Source organism: Hemicordylus capensis, chromosome 2 (genome assembly GCF_027244095.1).
Source record: "Hemicordylus capensis ecotype Gifberg chromosome 2, rHemCap1.1.pri, whole genome shotgun sequence".
Taxonomy (NCBI): domain Eukaryota; kingdom Metazoa; phylum Chordata; class Lepidosauria; order Squamata; family Cordylidae; genus Hemicordylus; species Hemicordylus capensis.
This window is the reverse complement of record NC_069658.1, coordinates 8381558-8405161: the sequence shown is the minus strand read 5'-3', so window position 1 is coordinate 8405161 and position 23604 is coordinate 8381558.

The window sequence follows — 23604 nt, the reverse complement described above, 5'->3', positions numbered from 1 at the left end:
TAAGATACATTAGAGTTTTTAGTCAGTTCTTTGTTTAGGTGGGCTTTGCTGCTGCTGCTACGTTACTTATTGTAGTGATTTTGAGGTCTGTTTACGATAGTTTTTTTTTTTTTTTTTTGCTGTTTAAATTGTTGTAAGCCTCTCTAGGAACATCCAAGATGAACAGTGGCCTAATGTATTTGTGTAATCGTAGTGAGATTAACAACATACACAAGGAATTGGAAGAGAGGGAAGATTGTTCCTCACCGGGTGCTGAATTTCCTTTGAAGTGTGGGGTGAACTAAGTGGAGGTAAGCTATTTATTACAAGGGAAGTTTCCCAAGCTTTCTATATTGGAATGGGGAGACATTTCAAACATTGATAGAGAATTTCAAGGTTCCTCTAAAGAGAAGCATCTGAAGACATAGAGGCGGTTCTCACGATCGCCAAAAAGTGGGCTAAGGGAGCCTAACCCGCTTTTGGGCGATCGTGTGCTGCCACTGGAGATGCATGGCTCCTGGCAGCAAAACGCCAAAACTACCCCTCCCCTTAACTGAGGCTGACGGAGCAAGCATGGTGACATACAAGTAGTCACCCGACTGGGAGGCAGCAAACAGCCTTCCAGGCTCAGGTGTCTCTCCAGCATGCCCCACACACTTGTGCAGGGCATCCTGGAACTTCTGGGGGCCGCACAGCCCCTGATCCCCACAGCCCCTGCCGGCTCCGTGATGGAGCCGGCAGTTGTGTGGGCGGCCAATCTGGCAGTCATGTGGGTGGGTGGTCCGGCCGCCCAGGGCTGCAGGCTTGCTCGTCTGCAGGGAGACTGGGTTAAGCCCGCTCTCTCTGCCTAACCCCATCTGTTGAGTCTCACTGATCGTGAGACTCACCTCATGTTCTCAGGTGGTTTCAGCAGTTTCCCCACATCCCGACTTACATGTAGAATGTCCCAGCTTCAATCCCTGGCATCTTCAGTTAAAAGGATGAGGTAGAAGGTGGTGAGAAAATCCCCTCCCTGCCTGGGACCTTGTTGAGACACTCAGAGTAAATAACACTAGACGTGCGACAGGAAGGAGAGCTGGACCTGTTCTTGTGGTAGCAAGCATGAATTGTACCCTTTGCTAAGCAGGGCCTGCCCTGGTTTGCATTTGAATGGGAGACTATTTGCATGAGCACCCTTAGGGGATGGGACCACTCTGGGAAGGGCAATTGCATGCTTGCATGCAGAAGGTTCTAAGTTCCCTCCCTGGCAGCTCCAGATAGGGCTGAGAGAGACTCCTGACTGTAACCATGGAGATGCCACTGCCAGTCTGGGAAGACAATATTGAGCTAGATGGACCCATGTTCTAACTCGGTAGAAGGCAGTTGCCTAAGTTCCTACAGAGCAGTTTTGTATGCACTCCTGCGATAATTGCTGTTTCCCAGCACCATCCATGTACATGGCACTCATCATCTTTGTTTTTCGCAGCTACTGAAATGATCATTGCTTCCCTCCCAAGTTGTTTCATTTGCTCCATTTTAAAAAGGAGGATCCCTGCCCCCGCCCGCTGCCAGTTGCTTTTGATGGGCAGCGGCAGCTTCTGAAATGCTTTATGAAGACTTCTCTCGTGATAATAATGGTGCGGTTTCATATTAATAGAAACCTCTCAACAGCTATGCTGGGATGCATCTTGAACAAACAAAGATTGTTTTGCAGTGTTTATTTTTCAATGTACATGAGCACATCAATAAGGCAGGATGAGGGAAACACAAATCTGTTCAAGGAAATAGAAGCTGCAGCAGCAAACTCTAGCCCTGATTATACACTCTACCAAGTTAAACAGGAAGCCAAGAGGTGTGGAACACAGGGCAGAATTAATCCACTGAAGAACAAAGGAAATGAAGGGGGGGAAATCCATTCCTCCCTAGTTTTACTTCAAGAGAAACCTCCCAATTGGTGTTGACTTTCACTACATTTTCTCTACATGCCTACTGTACATCAAGATCTTTTTTTAAAAGACCTTCATGAACGTCAGTCGGTCAGAGGAACAAGAGTCACTGGATTGCTACACTTTTCTCTCCAAGCAAGAGCACCAGAAAGAGGAGATCAGCTTTGCCAGACTGTTTAACTGTCACAGCTTGGTTCTGGCATCATTGGACAGATCCTCTACTCTTTCCTTCCACTCTGTGTCCTTGTGTGTCATGTGTTTAAAATTTCTAAGCCTGGGAGTAACTCCTCCCCCCTGCTCTATTTCTTTCTCTCTCTTTAAGGATATCAGACTCTTTAGGAGACAGTGGCAACCCAATGTGGACGTGCCAGAGAGACAGGTGTGCACTTTTGGACACTTTCCTAGCTGCACAGCCCTGAGTGTGCAGCAGGGGGTGCAAAATCCAATGCTTTGCACTGCCTCTTGAAGTGCTCTGTGTCACCCTCTGGGACATATTTTTGGCTGACACAGGGCCCTTCTGGAGGCAGCGCAAAGTAAGAGCATAAGGGCATAGGTAGCCGCCTTATGCTGAGTCAGACCATTGGTCCATCTATTTCAATACTGTCCACGCCAACCGGCAGCACCTCTCCAAGGTGCCGCCACTCCTGCCACTCTCTGGCAGGAGTCTTTCCTAGCCCTACTTGGAGATGGGGATGGGCACGGAACCGGTTTGGAGGCCCTTTATGGGCCTCTGAACAGGTGCAAAAGGTGGCCATCGCACACATGTGCCTGCCGTGTGCATGCACCAGTAAATACTTCCAGTTTTTATCTGGGCAATGGGGCATCAGGGAGGTATGCTGCCACACTGATTGAAAAAACAGAGTGCTGGCAGGGGAAGAATGGGAGGAGGGGTAAGTGCACCCTCCCCGCTCTTAAAGCAGCAGTACCCCCACCATTGTACGGCCTCTGCCTGGTTCCGTGCACATCCCGATCTGGAGATACTAGAGACTGAACCCAGGACCTTCTGCACATATAGCAGATGCTCTACCACTGAGCTATGGCGCCACCCCCAAAGTGCACAATCAATTGCCACTGAACAATTCCCACGGAGATAAACAGGACTGACACCAAAGTGACATCAGAAGCTGCCTTGTAATGAGTCAGACCATTGGTCCATCTAGCTCAGCGTTGTCTACCCTGGATGGCAGCTGCTCAGATGGGTCTTTCCCAGCCCTACCTGGAGATGCCAGGGATGGAACCTGGGACCTTCTGCATGTGGGAAAGCTTCCTGCAGCACTGACACATCTTCCTGGCACACCTGCACCGGCTTGCTCCAGATGTCAGCTACGGTTCTTCTGAAAAACAGGATAAAAATATAATAAATACCAATCGGCCCTTCGAAGTTGGACTGGGGTATGCAAGAGAAAGAAAGCGGCATGCTGAAGGCCACCCGGTCTGCATTGTGTCCCTGCCGAAAGCATAACTGATGCATCTTCTCTCCACTCTGCCACCGTAGGTTATGCCCAAGAATGGACTACAGTCCCTTCAGTGGCTTTTCCTTCCCGTCTCCTTGGCTCCCTTTCCCATCTTCGCAGCAGCGGTAAGTGCATTAAAGAAGTATATTTAGGTCACTTCAGAGCAGAACATTAAAACAAATGCTGATAGTTCAAGGTTAATAGATGCATAAAACAAAAGTAATTCCGTGTCAAAGCTGGGCTGACAGGCGATTTGACTTGAGGCTGGCGCGCCATCACTCTTTTACATGTGCTCTCTGCAGAGCCCGGTGGAAGGTGTTATGTTTCTGACATTTACTTGTCAGAAAGCTATGACAATAGAAATTGTTTCTATCTCTGCCAGTCCCAGATGTTAACCTTCGAGCTTTATTTTGTAATTGGGGTTCCGCCGAGCTTTAACATTTCCTATTGATTCAATAGAGGCGATAACATTTCCAATCATAAGAAGGCATTATAGAAATATCAGGCAATTCACATATCAAAATGTTTGATAGCTGGGCTCACCGCATTAATTTCTGTCACCTTTGCAGGGAACCCTTTATCCGCTTTTTTAATACTGAAGGACACCAGGGAGTACTTCCTGTCACTTTTATTGTTCAATAAAGTAGACAAAAGTTTCAATTAACAGGCAGGGATCCTCTAGGGAATTAGGAATGAGAGTATATTTTATTGTGATTGTGATTTAGCCCAATTTCAGCTGTTTTTCCCCCCTTCATCCTCCTACCCTCTTTCCCCAAAGTGGATACAGAATTGGGGCTAAAGATCAGACACTAGGCCTCACCAACCTCAGGGGAGGATTCGACTCTTTGTGTCCAGAGCTTGTTTTCAGCAGCTGCACTTGTAATTTCCATCTTTTTAAACCCACAATACAATGCTTAAAACCCAACACTACATGCCTGGTATGGTGCATTGGAGCTGGTACATTGCATTATGGGTTTAAAAAGATGGCAGTTCCCACCTCAGTGCTTTCTCATGTGCCCATAACCACATAGGAGATTAGGAGATGGCCCATCAGGCACTTTGCTGAAGGCCCAATGAAGCTGAAACTGGCCCTGGAAGGACATGGTCCCTCCATCATGCCTGTACAAACCTGTACAACATGCCTTCCCCAAGCTGAATGTAGCCTACGAACCACAGATGGTTCCCTTTCAAGAAGCTCATTAAACCTCTTGCTACTGACATGTGTCTAGGAATGCAAACCGTTGGGGCTGTCAGGCACCTTGCAGACTCCAGTCTATGACTGGAGGGCTGGGTTCAGGTTAGTGGGTTATAACATATCTAGGACTGGAGTAGGGCCTTCTCCATGGTAGCACTTCTTCTATGGAATGCCCTGTCCTGGGAAAATCTGCCAAGAGATCCTGTGGTTTCCTTGTACTACCAAGTGAAACCCCTTTTTTTCTAAAATGACTGCCACTAGCTACCTAATTTGTTTCTTGCTGTAACACAGTGTGAAATGCTATTGTTTTAATTGCTCTAATTACTTTATTGTGTTGGATTTGTTAGTATCATGGTCAATTAACTTTGCACTTGGTGATACATTTTTTCTTATGAGTTGCACTTTATATAGAAAAAATGATTAATAATGTTTAATAAATAATATTGATATAGTTAAAATATCTGTTGCAAATATTCAATCAAAATCCAACTGTGTACCATTTAATTCTCCTATAATGACTTCAAGTCCCTCCAGTGGATCCCTTAAAACTTTGTGAACCCATCCCAGTTCAGACATTATGTTGTACGAGTGCACAGATGTCTGTACACTTGTACATGTGTTTGTGTGAATGACTGCACCTGTGTATTTTTAAAAAGTGAACTTGAATACAGGCCCTTCAAATGCATGGTACAGATAGGAAGTGTGTTTCTGTGCCTGCATCCAATATAGCATGTGAATGACTGTACCAGTGTACAGATCTGTACTTGTGTACACTGTACACTTGTTGTACAAGTTTTGAACATAATGTGTGAATGGGTCTCCCATTTTTAATTGATCTAATAGGAATTCATCCATTTCTTGTCCCCATTTTCATTTTGACACACCTGCTCTTATGTTATCTCTTCATGAAAATAAATGCCACTGAATTTCACCTAACTTGAGAAATATTACATATTCTGGTTTTTGCTCAGGTGAAATACCTGAGGAATTTCAAGGGAAGATAAAAGAGTTTAGATACGACTAGCAAACTTGGGATTGGCTTCCATAAGAACATAGGAAGCTGCCTTATACCGAGTCAGACCATGGGCCATCTAATTCCATGCCCGCATCCATGCATAACATGAAACCGGAGGTCCCTTCACCTCCAGTTTCTCAAACTGCACGTCCAAATGCAGGCAAACACATTTAAAGCAAAAAATGGACCCATGGTTTCCTTCCCTAAAAAGAGAATTGCACCTTTGCTTTTCACAAGGTTCCGCTGCCTCTACCTCCGGCTTAGCAGCTAGCCTTTTCCCAAACCAGAGCTGAGGGAAGAAGCTCCTCCCTCGCTCCACCTGCTATTGACTGTACGGGCTGTCCGTCATGAAAGAAGGAAGCCTGCACAGCCAGCTCCACCGCCTCTCTGCAGTCCTAATGCAGACGGGGGAGTGGGGAGAGGGGGGCACGGAACTGTGGGTCCATTAGACCCACGGTTTCGTGTTACATCCGAGGCAGCAAGTATTGTCTGCATTGATTGGCAGCAGCTTCTCCAAGATTTCAGGAAGGAATCTTTCCCAGCCCTATCTGGAGTTGCTGCCAGGGATCGAACCTTGCTCCTTCTGCATGCAAATCAGATGCTCTACCACTGAGCTATACCACTGAGCCCCATATGCCCCTAGGTTGCCGCTGAGTTGCACCTTGAGAGTGAAATTCAAGAGAAATCCAGCCCTCTTTCAAACAGCTGATTTCAAGGGAAGGCATAGTGTTTCAATAAGACTCATGAAATTTCCCTAGGGTTTTTATACATCCCTACTTTAATTTAAAATCACCCAATTCTTTTCTGCCTTTTCACCCAAGATTTACCATCTGTGCATGACACATTTCTCTACCAAATTCCTCCAAGCTGACCCTGTTAAAAATCAGTTCTAAGCAATTGTGTCAGATTGGTATGTTTAGAAATCAAGATCTTTTTTAGAAGGAAGGGTTATAGACCGCAAAATGGACCCAATTTCTTCTCAGGGTTCTGATCCTTCACGCACTTGTTTGACATTAAATTGATGGGATTGTACATAAACGTAGAAAGAATCAGGACCCATATATATTAGCTTGGTTACACATCTGTTCTTAATTGCATATACAGTACAGCATCATTTATCTGAATGGTTTTGGAAGACGGCCAACACTTTGGGATAATCAGGCATTTGGGAAACATAAGGGTAATTTTCATAGGGCTACATTTACATAGGGCTAACACAGGCAACATGCTGTGGATTTAGATTACTGGGATGTTCAGATTTGTAGAGTATTGAGAATGGAGGTTTTAAAAGAACATCCAGAATGGGGGTCACTCATTGGTGTATGTAGGGTTTTCACTTCCTGGGCTGCTTTAGTAATGTCAGAAGGTCTGATCTGCATGGATATCATGGCCTTTTTTCATGCCACTATCACAGTAGAAAGAAAGATGCAGTTATGGAAAAGAGTCATCTTGTGGGCTCCTCCCACATGATTTAGATCTTCTGAGGTTCTTTGAGTGGCATGGGAGAAATACACAATACAGCAGAAATGGAACAGACATAACTGGACCTCTGGTTCTTGTATTCATTCATTCATTCAGTTTTACTTTCCCAGCACATTTTTTAAGCCATCAAGTGAGATTGTGGAAGAGGTAAGGTTTAGATTTTATGACTAAATATGGCAAACAAACAAACAAACAAACAAACAAACAAACAAACGTTCAGTCCTTAGTGCTAGTTTGGATTCTGTGTCCAAGTTTACCCCTCCCATGCGCAATTAGGGGTGTGCACAATAATGCCCCCCTCCCACTCCCAGCATACCATTCCCATTTCCCCCAATTGCATGGGGAGTTGTCAAACTGAATTGACTCCTTAAAATGATCTAAATAGACTTTAATGTCCATGTAATGGGGAATGGAGCACCAGAAGGGGGACTGGTGCAGATTGTGCACAGCCCTGTTCGTGTGTGGTTTGGGCTGGCCCAGAGATATTATCTGAAGATAATTTTGGAAGAGAATGTCATTGTTGAGAGACTGACGAGTGAACTGCAAGGCTCCCACTCTACTGAACCCACCCCCACCAATTGCCATTTCTGGCCTAGTGGCCAGTGATGGGCATGTCCCAACTGAGTAACTAGATTTTGTGTTCTTCCCAATATTTTGATACGATTTTTGTTTGTTACTTGAGAGAACATCCTCTGTACCTTTGTAAAGATATCCATGATCAGCTGAGAATAATTTGACTGTTATACTGGCCACATTGGGATGTAACATGAAACCAGAGTTGAAAAGGCTTCCCGTTTCAATTTGTGTACATCCGAATGTGTGCAACTGCAGTTTCACCTGGAAATGGACCCATGGTTTCCCTCCCCAGACTCTGATTTGTTCATTCAGTTTGCAGTGACTTTCACCACCTGTACCTCTGGTTCTGAGGTGCCAGTGGTATGTCTGAACGCAGCACCACAGTATCGCTGTCTGGCAACCAGAGGTGAGAGAGGAAACCCCTCCCTTGCTCCTGCTGCTATTGACTGCCAGGGCTGTCATTTAATCAAAAAGGAAGACAGTTCCCCCTCCTCTCTGCAGTTTTTCTGACTGCAATGAAGGAGCTCATCATTATATCCAATTTTGGACGGGGGAATGGTGGAGTGGGACTGTGGGTCCATTGGACCCACAGTTCCACATTATGTGTGGATGTAGCCACTGAATTATTACCGCATTGAACCTTGAATGGGATTCATATCTCTAGACTGAGGATCAAATATCTAGTGGCACACACCACACAGTAGTGAGTGATTTTATCCATTCTGAAGCTTTCTTTGTGTGTATAATGATGTGTGAGATACACGGTTTGTTAAAATACAACTTGATGAAGAGACTCGAAATGTGGAAAATAGCACTACACATCTTGTCCTTTGAAGTTTGGTCATTGTCATGATAATGCAATGTGTACACTTTGAATTTTTCATTAGCTCTCTGTTAAATAAAGCATCTACATTGTTTCATACTCTTGTTTCTGTTTCAGGTTATTTTGTTTGGTTTTTCATTCTGGTTTAGAGTACTCTCCTCAAGTGCATTTTTATGTTCCAGTATGTGTCAACATCCTAACTTGCCACATATTAGAACATCATTTAGCTATAGGTTTGTGAAGATGTCGGATTAGATTGTAGACAGGAAGGAATCTTTGTACTTTTAATGTATGTACAACTCCTGGCTAATATATTTTAGGTGTAACAAGCCAAGTGGCTAAAAGGAGAAAAGGAGAGAAATCTTGTCTGGCTTTTACCACTCAAATGAAACTGCAAGCATAAGGGAATGTTTATGAGTCCCCTTGTGGACAAGGCTCCTGCCACAGACAGCAGCTGGTTAGGGGTCAAACCTTGGTGGGATCAGGTCCCTGAAATTATGTATTAATATCTGTTGGCCCACCAAGAATCAATCAATCAATCATTCAATCATTCAATCAATCGTGGACTTACATACTTTATTACAGTCACTTTGTCACTTTATCACAGTCACCCATCAAGAAAAGAAATGGAATAATACCAATCTGCAGTGGCTGACATAATGTGCAATGGTTCGTCAGCCTAGTAATGGTGCATGTAAGTTGTGCAAATGATGCTACATAAGAGTAAGCCGATCGGAAATAATCCCAAAATAATAGTAGGGCCATTGTAACATCATTTGCACAAATGTTGTCTTTGCGCAACTTGCATGCATGAGTGCTACTAGGCTGATGTACTGTTGTGCAGTAAGTAAGTCCACAATTACAGTAAACAGTGTATACTGCTTTTCAACAAAAGTTCTCAAAGTGGTTTACAAAAATAACTAAATAAATTTATTTAAATAAATAAATAAGTAAAACAAATAACTATTTAGTACACATTACACAGAAACATACATTTACTGTGCATAAAATTCAATTTCATGCACTGAACTGAAGTATCATCAATTTCATGTACTGTATTGAAGTAACACCCCCCGCTCCCCCTGCTGCTCTTAAATACTACTAGTGGTGCCCACACCGGCAAATCTTGATAGAGTAGTTTGATGCATATCCATATTACCTTCCAACATATTAGCATTTCTTATGGTACCAAGGTCAATGTCTCTTTCTCAAATAACATTTCAGACCTATAATTGTTCATCTACAAGCCAGCAATTATGGGGGAATTGATCAGCCAGTAATTAATGCTACGCTATTACACTTTTTAATTTGGAGATTATGCAGCAGCGAGCGTTCACACATTTTTAATTTGTATATTATACAGCCACAAATGTTTACAATGCCCTTTTTAATCTCCTTACACTACCCGAGCTATTATTCACTATAGATTAATGATACGCTGGATGCTGTGGTTTATTTCATTTACCACTCTTACCAAGAGAGCTGTTAACATTAGTGTGTTCTATTACTTAATGTCTTACTGCAGCTGCTAGTGAGCATTGGTTACCTTTTAAAATATTACCAGTCAATTATTTCCTTCCCCTCTCCCTCACTCTTTCTATCCCTTCCTCTCTACGATGATAAGCAAGGCCTTGGCACTCTGTGTTACACACACATTCAAATTGGGTGACAAGCTTCTCTAAATTCTTTGCCAAGATAAGCTGAATCCTGTAACCCTTCTATATTATGCAGATTAAGAGAAGTTATGCAAATCTTCTTGTTTGCGGAATTTATTCTGCCATGTCTCCTACTTCTCATAAGAGATTTGGCTTTGGGAGGTATGGGGGCACTGCAGAATCCCCCGCGGCTTGTGGCCACCCGCAGCTCCCTGAACAACATTGAATCCTGCTCCCAAGCCCCCTTCCCATACTGACTGGATGTCGAGGAGAGGGGCAGGAAAATCCTTTTCTGTGAGATTCTTTCTCTGAATATTCTGAAGGATTAAAATAAACAAAGTCCACAGCCATGACAATAAGATCCAGTTGCAATGAAGGAGGACTCAGGAGGATTGTGGGTCTTCAAGAAACCTCCATCATCCTTGCACTGGAGTCTTCTTTGTTCAGCAGACCGGGCATAGAGAGGAAGCTGGGAGCAATTTTCCTGTCTCTCATCTCCCTCCAAAAGCCCTTTCCCTTTGTATAAATCTGCTCCTGAGGGCTGCATGATCACCCGGATAATAGTTGTACAACTGGACAGGGCTTTTTGACAGAGATGGAAATCATTCCTCCCTCTGCATCCAACCCACTGAACAAAGAAGTTTTCAGTGCAGAGATGCTGAAGGTTTCTTGTGAATCCCAAATCCTCCACAACTCACCTTCCATCACAGTGGCTGACATGATCTGTAGCCCTCTCCAGAGGGCTGCAGATCATGTCAGCCACTGTTAATATTAGGCTCCCCTTTCATTACAGACAGGTAAGAGAGAAGGTTGATTGACCACTCTACTGCTGGGTCATACATAATGCACTTTGGGTCATACATAATGCACCAGTTCACAATGAGACAGTGCTTTTAAAGTGAAAGCACATGCAGTCATTCACACAAAAACATATACGTGTGTATAAACATCTGTGTCCACATACAACATAATGGGGCCATTCACATGACTGGGCAGGCAGGCGGGCAGGTGGGGTGATCAGACAAGTGAACGAGTGTTGCTGGGAGCATGGACCATGCTCCCAGATGATCTGCTCTGCACCACACACTGTGGAGCTCTGCAGGCTGGGACGATGCATCCTGGCCTCTGGATATCCCACATTGCACCACATGGTGTGTGATACATTGGGGAATTCCCCCAGGAGACGGGCACTCTAGGCACCCATCTCTGTGTCTGCAGTGGCTGAATGCAGCCCCAGTGAACACATGATCCCAGAGCTTGCTCCCTTAACCTTGGCTAAGAGCCGGGCTCAGGAGTGGGTTTAGGTGCAGATGCTGGCATGCCACATGAATAAGGACTAGGCTGCTTGTGAGAATAGCCCCAATGTCCAGATAGGGCTATTGTCACAGTTGCCTTCCCCCAGTTTGGTAGTCCCTTTACACACACACACACACACACACACACACACACACACACACACACACACACACCACAGCTGTGCCATCCTGTGGGCAGGAATGATCATACGGATCTTTCAGATGGGTTAACCCTTTCCTTGAATGCTATTCACACATTTCACGGAGTGTACATACAAAGGTCTGTACATGTCTATGTGTTTTCATATGAATAACTGTACACCCATTCATTTGAAACACCCTCCGTGACCTGCCTTCCTCATCTCTCCATGCTCATATGTTGACACTTCCTTGCCTGTCACCTTTGCCCATCCAGCTCCATTCATTGTCACCCATCTGAGGTGCCCTGCTCCCTCAAGTGAGTCCACCCCATCTGCCTAGAACCACCAAGGCTTCTGTGATGCCATCTCACATCTCTTTAAATCCCTGCTAAAATGCCACCTCTCCATGAAGCTTTTGCTCCAACTCCATAATTCCTATACTAAAATGTAACAAAGCCTAAATAAAATAATGACACAAGCTTCCCCAGTTTATCCCTCCCAACATTTGTCACACTTTCTCAGTTACCTCCCCAGCCTCTCTTTTTAGATTGTGGACCCCTTGGGCAGGGACCTGTATTCTCATTCTTTGTCAAGCCGCATGCACACAAAGGGCACAACAATGACAGTAACTAAGACTGCGTCTACAGATATTTATGTATTTCATTTACAGCAATAATGATGCCGTCATATAATAGGCACTCAGCTGACAATATCTGAATAGTCTATTGATTTGTGTGCCAATCCTAGATATAGAATGCTCCCTCGCAAAATAAAAATCATAATCTGCACATAGGAAATTAGCTTGTCAAGGAAATCTTAGGTTGCAATCCTGATGCCTGAGTAATTGTGTTCTATACATTTCTTATGAACAGGTTCAAGCGTCACAGCCAGGAATGACGCCCATCAGTAAAAAGAGTAGTGGGTGCATCCTTCAAAATATTTCCTATTTCCCCTTTAGCTCCCCCACCCACCAGACTGGAAGTTTACAGCATAGTGTCAGACAATATAACCGTACTATATTATGGTCCTATAGCTTGAATTAATTATTTTAAAAGGCCCCTGTTATTTAACCCTCATCCCGAGTCATGATTTTTTACAAAGAAGTAGGACTTCATACTCCTGAGTAGTTCCGCTGGATCTACTCAGGTCAAAGAACCCATAGAAATTGCACTCCAGGGGAGTGCAGTGGTGACCCCCACATCACAAGCATGGTGCCACTGGAGGCATCTGGTGGGTAGAGTTGTGTGTGTGTGTGTGTGTGTTTTCTGGGTTTTTTTTTTTTTTTGGCCTGAATCCAAAACACCCCCATTTTGTTCTTTGTTCAAAATTGCAAAATCTGAATCTGAAACATTTTGGATTTTAAAAAATGGCCCTGGGGCAAAACTCATGGGTGGGGGTGGTAGTGCCCAATGGATGGAAGCTACCACCCAAGTTTCAGAGGAATTGGGCAAAGGGCTGATTTTTGGTGAATTTTTGAAGTTTAAGATTTTTCCCATAGAGAATAATGGAGGTTTCAGCAAAAGTATAGCTTCACATCAGGGGGAAAGGGGTGGCCCAGAGCAGAATAGTGTGTGTGTTAGTGCCCAGTGGGGGCAAGGAAGCTGCCAGAATTATTTCAAAGGAATTGGGCAGAGGGCTGATTTTTTAAAGACTTAATGGAGTTTATGCTTCTTTAAAATTCTTCCCCATTGGGAATGATGGGGGTTTCAGCAGCCCCATAACTGCACTTGGGGGGCACTGGGGTGGCCCAGAGCTAGTGGTAGTGTAGAGCACATAGGTTGCCAACCACCCACATGGGTTGCTAACCCATGGGATACAGGGTTCTGTTGTTTCTGAGATGTTTTGCATGTAGATTCTCTGGTAGCATATGAGAGTGGATTCATGGTTTGTCATTGAAAATATCATATGCTGCCAGGGAATCAGAACACTTCAGAAACAACAGAACCCAGCACCCCATGGGTCAGCAATTGTTGGGATAGTAATCACCCCACCATAGAAAGCAAATTCATTTTGGGGAACTTTTCTACCCTGTGCCATATTTTTATTAATAACATAAACCTCATAAGTGATGAGGAGCCATACTTGTTGACTTACTGTCTGCATTCATACATAATGTAGAACTGTGGGTCCAATTGACCCATGGTTCCACACTCCCCCTTCCCCTCTCTCCTATCCAAATTTGGACATACTGGAGAGCTCCCTGTCTGCAGTCAGTGAGATGGCAGAGAGGAGGGGGAACTGGCTATGCAGGCTTCCTTCTTGACTGGCCTGCACAGCCAGTCATAACCTTCTTGATTGGTTTGCACAGCCAATCATGCCAGAGTCCAGGGAGAAGCTTCGTCCCTCAACTCCAGTCACAGGGGATGCAGCCTGCAGTTCCACATTTGGACGTACCTCAGGCTGCATGGAACTTCAGGTTCTAGCGACAAAACTCACTACAACCGGAGGATTCTGATTGGAGTTCCAAATCTGAACCCTTCGTTACATTGCCATGCCAAACCCCATTTCCCTTATTCAGGATGTAACATCCACGGAACCGCTGGCCCATTCAACTATGGTTCCATGTTATGTGCAAATGCAGCCACTGTGTGCCAGAATCCAGATAAGAGTTTGACAGGAGCATAGCTGGGTTTGCTTGTTTATTCACCTTTATGCAGCTGGGGTGGAAATCCACCCCCTGGATGAGGGTTAAAGAAGTCTTATTCACTCATTCCTCTACTTCAGAACAAGCAGCAGAAGCCAGTGCAACCAGGTAGTTAGGAGACTCCTCTGGCCTCCCATGAGCCAGACCAACCCCTGAGCTTTCTTCCTGGACTGAAAATGGGCTGGGTAAGACCATGAAGCGATTATCACGAACAGCAGGAACTGGACGAAGGGAGCCCAGCCTGGTTCCTGCTGCTCATGTGCAACAACGGGAGCGCGGCGGCAAGCTCGCTAATGGAGCCCGCTGCTTAAACCGGATTTCAGGCACAAGATTGCCCCAAAAGCAGGTTAAATGATTGTGTGTCATCATGGTGCAGCTCCATGCTTCATTGACTCATGAGTAGCCTCCTCATCAGAAGGCTATGACAAACCTCCTGGCATTGGGAGGTTCCCCAAAAGGCACTACACACTCATGTGGTGGCTTCTGGGATTCCCAGGGGGCTCCTTCCACCTCTGTCCACTGTCTGCTCAGCTGACCCATGTGGTGGTGACCAGCAGAGCTGCAGGAGGAGGAGGTTCTCTGATATCCCACAATGCACTGCATGAAAAGCGTAGAGCACAAAGGGAATTGCTGGGTGCTCTTTCCACCCAGCTCTGTGGAAGCTCAGGCTTAGACAAGAGCTGGGAGTGAGGGAGGAGGCATGCACATGCCCCCCTTTCTCACTTTAGCCTAAGTTTAGAACTCGGTCAAGGAGCTCCAGGATCAGGAGCCTGAGGGCTGTGCTAGCTGGGTAGAACTGGTCATGAGAATGACCTCAGTATTTTCTAAGGGGAATCTGGCTAGTTTTTGAATAAGCTTGGATATGCCAGGCAAGCTTTATTAATACGTTAATAAATTAGCAACATTAAGTAACTTACCTCTATAAGTATTTAAGGCACAGCAAAATCCTCACTCCCCTAAGTAGGTTCTTTGCCACCCCTTTGTGGAAATAAACATAACCCTGTAAACTGCTCTGGTCTCCTTGGAGGAAGAGCACAATATAAATGCAAATAAGTAAGTAAATATATAAATAAAAAATAAACTATTTGGTCTAGAGAAGGCCTGCATAACATAAGGCCCAGGGACCAGATCTGGCCCATGGGGACTTTTTTGCTGGGCCACAGGTAGGAATATCCTGCAGCAACAGCACCCTAGAAAGGCAGACAGTGACCCTTTGGGTCAGTTATAGTGACCACATTTACATGTAATGGGGGACTGGAGTAGGAGGGACCCACAAATTCCTTACGTAACAACTGAACCCAGCCAACTCCAATCTCATCAGCAATGTGACCTGAGGTTGTGCTGACGAGACTCCAGTTTGAACTCTCAGTTTGTAGTGAGGTTTAGCGGCTCCAAACCAATGGTCCGGTGGCCTCCATTCCATCCGAATGCAGCAGTGGAGGCTGCATTTGGCCAGACTAGAGGAAGCTCCTCCCTCCGTCCTTCCCTGCCTGATAGGCTATGTGGGCTGTCTCTCTGTAAAGAAGGAAGCCCCCACAGCCACTCCTCTGCCTCTCTGCCATCTCACTGACTGCAGAGAGGATGCTCTCCTGATGGTCCAAATGCAGACGGAAGAGTGGCGAGACGGGTGCAGAACTGCAGGTGCATTGGACCTGCAGTTCCTCATTATATGTCAATGTGGTCAGTGACTGAACAGGAACAGGGCTTTTTTTTTTTTTTTTTTGAAACTATCTTTAGTTAAATTTGTAGGTCCCTTGAGAAAGGGAAAAGATCCTTAAGGAACTAATAACTGCTTTGTTCATATATGTAATAATTAATTTCAATGTGTTAATATGCATAAAACTGACCTTGATCCTTGAGTACAATGTCGTGGTTGGTTCCAGCCCACCAGGGCATTTGAGTTGTGCAGAATTACCCCTGGACACTTCAACAAGTAAAGTGGTGCAAGCCACCAGTTCCTGGTAAACGCAGGCTCCTGGCATGAGCCGGGAAGCTCAGGCTTAGACAAGAGCTGGGAGTGAGGGAGGAGGCATGCACATGTTCTCCGCCTTCCATGTTGTCCAATCCGGCCAATCTCAGGTTGCTGAGCAGTGCTTTCATCTGCTACTTGAGGTCCACCACCCAACTTCAAATCTTGGCTATAGATGCTGGATGGTGGAGTGAACTGCTGTTAAGCAAGCTGACTTGGGTTAGTTCAGATGACACAGAAGGTAGGATACTTCCAGCTCGTACTGGGAGTGCATGCTAACCAAGAATCAGTGATTTGTGCCACATTTATTTATTTACTGCCATGACATCCGAGTGTCATGGTTTATATGGTGTAGTGTATCTATGGTGTAGCATTCACCACTTTCATCCTGCAGTGTTAAAGAACAGGCACAAGTTTACCTTCTCAGCTACTGCTTGCAAGAACTTGGTCCGTGTCTGTCCTGAATCTTTTATTGCATTTTTTAAAATCCAAGTTTCAAGATCGAAAGCTTTAGAAGTTCTCAGAGCTTTGCAAATGAGTTTCTCCTCTTCTCCAATATTCCACACCTCTTTCGCCATGGAGATTAAGGAGTTTATAAAATACAACTTGTTACAGCCATGAGGGATTACTACTATATATTATCACTCACAGCTCATTAACCCTGAAGCCCTGCTAACTAAGAAAATCCTCTCTAATGAGGTTTCCTTCACTGCACTGAAGAACAAAAAGGTCTCCAAGTTTTGCCTATTACCAATCTTCCTCAAATTATTTCCCCGTAATTAAAACAAAACTCTAAGGCCATTAAATTACAAATCTAAATTTTCTCAACTCATGAAAAATCCAGGGTCAGTAATTCCTCCCTTCTAGCAAAGAGGCCACTAGAAGTTGCAGCCATGGGACTACATTTTTTGCTAGTTAGCTGAGAGTAGAGGCAGACCTGTGCATTTGGTACTATAGAACACTTCACTCAACTCTTTTCCACATCATATCAAAGGAGAAAATAAAGAAATACTTGTATGCCAAAAATGGATTTTGCCTCCTAAAGACCTGCAAGGAAGAGCTCAGGGAGATTTGGCTAGCCCTCAATATATGTCATGAAATGAAAACTATTGTTGCTATCATGGGTTGTTTATGCATCCCTTGCCATTCACATTGGCCAAATTCAGATGTAATATGAAACCAGATGTCCCTTCACCTCCAGTTTCTGTAGCTGCACATCTGAATGAATGAATAATAAACCTTATTTGTTAACAAGTTGTTCTCTGGGCAGCTTATAACACAAATGCTGGAAATGGGAATTAAGGGCAAAAAGGGACCCGCAGTTTCCCTCCCTGAACTCCACTCTGAACTAGGGATGTGCGGTTCGGTTCGGATCCGGACCGGTTCGTCCGAACCGGTCCGGATCCGGCGGCTCGATCCCGGACCGAATCGGGCCCTTCCGGGGACCGAGCCGGACCGAATTCGAGCCGGTTCGGGAACGAAATTGAGTCTCTGGAGTGTCTCTTTAAAGTTCCAAGTGTGTCCTCCATTTTGTGTCTCCTTCCCGAAACTTTTGCTCCTCCTTGCATCCATTTTGTGATGCTATTTCCAGGCATTGTATTGGCTGCGCTATTGATCCTTGATTGGCCAGAATGAGTCCTTTGGTCTGGTAGGCTGCTTGGCTGTTGCACTGTTGAGAGCTGGCACCCTGTTGGCCGTGGGGGGAGTGCAAAGGTGGGGGCTCCCAAAGGAGGGAATTTCAAACCTATATAAACCCAAGCCTCTTCTCTGGAAACTTCTCTTGGCTGCAGTTGTGGGATCATCTCTGAGACCTGCTTGCCCTTTGCTGGCTGCTCTGGTGTCTCTGTGAGTCCTGACTGTGTCCTGTGTCTCTCTGTGTGTGCTCTGTCTAATCCTTTGTCCACCTGCCCTTTGTGACTCTCTGTGTGTCTCCTCTCTCTGTCTGTCTCTTGTCTGTATACTGTGTGTTACTTCACTTTACTTTCTTCTTAATTTCCCCCAATTTTCCCTGTTCCTTGTCTGTCTGCTTTTCTCCCCCCCCTCCCCCCCTTTCCCTTCTCATCCTTTGGGCCTACCCTCCCCCTCCCCCACTCCCACCCACTGCATCCTCATTGCTTTAAATCTTCTTCCATTAATTATTGCTCTTTGTCCTGCCTTGTTTTTGTCCAACTTTTTGATTTTCACATTGCATTCCATTGGTTTCATTTATATATTGCTTGCTGGTTTTGCTTAAATTGTACCATTTTGTTTGTTTCTGCTGACTGCTGCTGCCCTGCGAGTTGGTTCCCTGAATCCCTCCCCCCCACCCCCAGAGGATTCTGTTGTTGTTTCTTGTTGTCCCATATAATCAGTTTTGGTTCCCTGCTCCAAACTTGCCCCTCCAAGTCCAACCACACCCCACCCCAACCCCACCCCATCCAGCCTTCTCCCAAGTTTGCTGCTGCCAAACAGAGTCCAGTTTTCTTTGCTTGCAGTTCCACTTATTCATTTGCTATTATTAATTTGCAGCAATTGTGGTTTCATTGTCTCTGTTCACTTAGTGGCCCCCCTCAGAGTCTGTGTTTGGTTCCCCCTCCCCACACCCCCACACCCAAGTTTTTTCTGCTGGTTATAGTCTTTCTTTTCATTTTTTTTTTTAAACTTCTGGCTTGTGTTCTCTTGATATATATTGCTTTATATATTTTGCTACCTTCCTCCTCCTCCTCCCCCCCCTGCCTGCCCCCCCACCCTCCCTCCTCCCAGACCCTAGCCCAGGCCCAGCTCCTCCCCCAACCACCCCATCCAGCCTAATCGCTGCTGCTGCCCGAGTTGTTCCAGTTTCTCCTTTGCTGTTTGTTGTTGCCCCCTCCCCATCCCCCCAACACCCCTCTGCCACACACTAGCCCCCAACCACACACACCCTCTCTGCTCCCCCCACCCCACCTCTTTTCCTCCTTGCCCCTGACTCTCTCCACTTACCCCAGGCCCCCTGCCACACACTAGCCCCAACCACACACACCCTCTCTGCTCCCCCCACCCCACCTCTTTTTCTCCTTGCCCCCGACTCTCTCCACTTACCCCAGGCCCCCTGCCACACACTAGCCCCAACCACACACACCCTCTCTGCTCCCCCCACCCCACCTCTTTTCCTCCTTGCCCCTGACTCTCTCCACTTACCCCAGGCCCCCTACCACACACTAGCCCCAACCACACACACCCTCTCTGCTCCCCCCACCCCACCTCTTTTCCTCCTTGCCCCCGACTCTCTCCACTTACCCCAGGCCCCCTGCCACACACTAGCCCCCAACCACACACACCCTCTCTGCTCCCCCCACCTCTTTGGACCGCTGCTACTGCTGTGTCCTCCCCCCACACCTGAATCCCCCCTCCCTGCTGCGCTGCGCTTCTCCTCTCTCCTCTTTCTCTCTATCATCTCTCTTTCTCCTCTCTCTCTCTTTCTTTTCTCTCTCTCTCCTCTCTTTCTCTTTGTCCCTGCCCCCCCCTCTTTTCTCTCTCTCTTAGTCTTTTCTCTCTCTGCTCCCCTTCACTTTCCACCTCCTCTCCCACAGCTGCAGCCGCACACAGTAGCCTACCCACCTGGCGGCTGCCATCGGTTTTTTTTTCTTTTTATAGTTTTTGGTTGATTTTGTCTCTGCTTGGGGGTGAGTTGAGCGACACAAATAGTGTTGTCTCCTCACTTCTGCCCCTCCATCGTTGTTGAACTACCCCGGTTGCCTGTGTGCCTCGTGCGGCCGCCCTGCTGTGTCTCAGCCCAGGGTGGCTGGCTGGCGGCGGCGAATCCGTGACCAGCAGTGAGCGGCAGGAGAAGGACCGGAAGAAGAGGGGTTAGTGCGTGTGCGATTGTGCACCTTTTGTTGCCCCTTTCTCTCCCTAGCTGGCGGTTTTAAATAGGGACACCCCTATTCTGAAATGCATTTGGGTGTGGGGAGGAGGGAGGGAACCTTGGAGAGGAGATGTACTGTTGTAAAACTTGTGTCTTCATGCCCATGCCCAGTAAAGAAATTGCTGCTGTGTGTTGCGTTGCATTGCATGCGTCTTGCAGGTGGTTTTTGAACAGGTGCCTTCCAGAGTGCTTCCTTGCCTCTGGGGCAGTCTGAGTGGGGTCCAGGGTTCTGATGCGATGCTGCCACTACATGCTGGGCCCATGCCATGCCAGAGTGCTTCCTTGCCTCTGGGGCAGTCTGAGTGGGGTCCTGGCTGGGCTCTGATGCTGCCACTACATGCTGGGCCCATGCCATGCCAGAGTGCTTCCTTGCCTCTGGGGCAGTCTGGTTGGGGTCCTGGCTGGGCTCTGATGCTGCCACTACATGCTGGGCCCATGCCATGCCAGAGTGCTTCCTTGCCTCTGGGGCAGTCTGAGTGGGGTCCTGGCTGGGCTCTGATGCTGCCACTACATGCTGGGCCAATACACACGTATGATGATGATCATGATGTTCAATCCATGAGGCTGCCATCAAGTGTTTGCTGCTGCTTGCTTGCCATGGCATTGGGCGGGCAGAGTCACAGAGTGGGTGGGTTCAACCTCTGTGTTGGTGTGACTGGGTTCTGGTTTTGGTTGTGTGCAATTCAGAGTCACTAAATAGGCTGCATTGAGTTTGATGCTCCCCCCACAGGAGCATTACTTGAGAACCACCCCCCAGAACCCACACTTTGTGTTCCAGTTCACTAAATAAGGGTTTCCTCCTTTGATCTGCAGGTTCCCAAGCGTTGACTGCATCCCTCCCCCACCCCTGGTAGGTGCTGTGCCCTCCCCCCATCCACTCTCCCCCCCCAAAAAGCTAAAAACTTGCCACCCACACCACAACTACTCCACCCAACTGCCCGTGCCACCCTCCCACACCGGGGTTCCACCCTTTAACCCCCTATTTTTCTAAAAAAAAACCCTCCCAGACCCATCTCCCCAATTGGCTTGGTGGTTGACTCCCAAATTCAAAAAGGACACCCTCCCCCTCACTTTGATTGGCTTCCCCCCCATATCAAAAAGTCTTCCTTTCCCCCCAATTGGCTTCCTTTTTTGAAAACAAACTTCCCCCCCGCCGCCTCCAAATCAGCTGCCTTTTTTTTGGCCCCTAAGCCCCTCCAAATTATTTTTCTGACCCTGTCTGGCCTTCCTCCTAAAGTCTCCCTCCTTCTGACCTAGCAGCATGTCTGAGCGCCATGTGGCGGGCAGGGCTCGCTCAAGGCTGGCAGGCAGAGGTGGGAGAGGCCAGGTGCGGGGTGCGCCTGCGGCACGGGGAGGGAGAGGACGCGGGGAGCCTGAGGACACCCCAGTTCTCCCCATTGGAGAATTCTTTGCTCCGGCCCCATCTTTGGTGCGCAGGATTCAGTTCCCCACGCCTGCTGCCGCCAATCGCGGCAGAGGCAGAGGCACCGTTAGGGCTGTGGCGGGTCCCTCCTCGCCGGCGGCACCAGGTGCTGCTGAGCTACTGCCAGTTGTTGAGGTGGAGGAGACTGTGGAGTTGGAAGAGCAGGTAGAGGGCGGTGAGGACCGTGCGGCTGGCAGCGATGCAGCCAGGTTCTCCCTCCCTCTGGGGCCCCTTCCCCCTATCCTTTCGCTGCTCAGTGGGGCCCCCCCTCGTGAAGCCCGACACTCTGGTGGGGAGCGGTCTGGTGAGGTGGTGGAGGAGAGGCCTGCCTCTCCGATGCCAGTTGAGCCGGGCCCTTCCTCCGCTGTGGAGGGCGGAAGGGGCGGGTTGGGTGGCAGCAGTGGGCAGGCAGCGGCGGCCGCCCCCCCTAGGACTGCAGCCACCCTGCAAGAAACGGCCTAGGACGGCGCCCAGGGCGCAGGAGGCCAAGGGCAGTGGTGTATGGGTGCATTTTGAGGTCCCTCAAGATGACCCATTCCACGCCCGCTGTGTCCACTGCAGGATGCTTGTCAGCCGTGGAAGGGACCCTGCGCACCTGGGTACGACGCCTATGTGGAGACACCTAGAGCGTCACCACCCAGGTCTCAGGGGACAGGCTGGCAGCGCTAGTGCGCCTTGTGCATCTGCCACTAGGGCGGGCAGCGGCAGTGTGCCAGCCAGCAGGCAGGCTACACTGCCCGTCCAGCGGTGGACGCAGTCCTCGGGCAGCCAGCGTATTGTTCGCGTGGACCATCATCACCTCACCCGCCTCATAGGGGAGATGATTTCCACCGATGACCAGCCGTTTCAGGTGGTCGAGAACAACGGCTTCCGCCGTATTCTCCAATACCTGGCTCCCGAATACGTCATCCCCTCAAGGACGACGTTCAGCCGGAACGTGGTCCCCTCCCTGTACCGCCGGTGCAGGGAGCTCGTGTCGGCCGAGCTGCGTGCAGCTCAGGCCGGGACAAGCGTGCATTTCACGACTGACCTCTGGACCAGTGTCAGTGGGATGCACGCTTCTTTCCTGGCCCTCACTGCCCACTGGTGGGGACCGGAGAGTGAGGGGACCTCCGCGGGCGATGCTTCCGGGTCCGGCGCGGCTCCCGCTGCACTACGGCACAGGTGGGCCGTCCTGCACGTGGAGACGATGGACACGAGGCACACCGCGGAGGAGGTGGCGGCCGTACTCGACCGCCAGATAGAGGAGTGGATTGGCGGGTGTCCACACCTCTCCCGCAGCTTCATTGTCACCGACAATGGAGCCAACGTTACCGCCGCTGTCGAGACAGTCATGGACTGTGTGAACATACGGTGTATGGCACACACGCTCCATCTGACCGTCAGGGATGCCCTTGGCCTTAAGGAGCTGAAGGCGTCCCAGGAGAAGGGGGCCCGCCCCATCGCAGCTGCTGTTGCTGCCACGGCCACGCTTGTGGATAAGTCCCGCAAGCTGGCCGCCCACACCGCAGCGAGAAGTCCAGGAGACTGCTTCGCCAGAAGCAGGATGACCTTGGCCTTCCTCGCCATCTCATCCCTACGGATGTGGAGACGCGGTGGAACTCCACCTTCCTCCTGTTCCAGTGCCTGTTGGAGCAGGAGAGAGCCCTTGTCGCCCTGGCGAGGGACGAGTCCTTGGATGTCTGCGACTTCTCGAACGCAGAGTGGAAGCAGATGTCCGAGGCGGTGTCGGCACTCGAGCCCTTCCAGCTTGCCACGAAGGGCTTGTGTGGCGACACCACTCCCTTGAGCCAGGCGCTGCCCACAGCTGTTGGTCTCGAGAAGCTGATGGGTGGACTCCATATCTCTCTGACCACGCCAGAGGGTCGTGCTCTGGCTGGGAGGCTGAGGTCTGGGGTTGACAAGCGGCTCGTTGATGTGCTGGGAGACAGGGAGGAGTATGTCCTCGCTTGTCTCTGTCACCCAGCCCTCAAGGGCAATGCCGTGAGTGCCGACGACTTGCCCAGGTGGAAGGGCATCCTGGTCGAGAAGGTTAGGGAGGAGGAGGCCGCTAGGGCCCGCAGAGACCAGGGTGTTGGTAGTGGTGCGGGGGCAGCCCTCGCGGCCCAACCCGCACCCAGCAGCAGCATGGGCGGCCAGCCGGCGT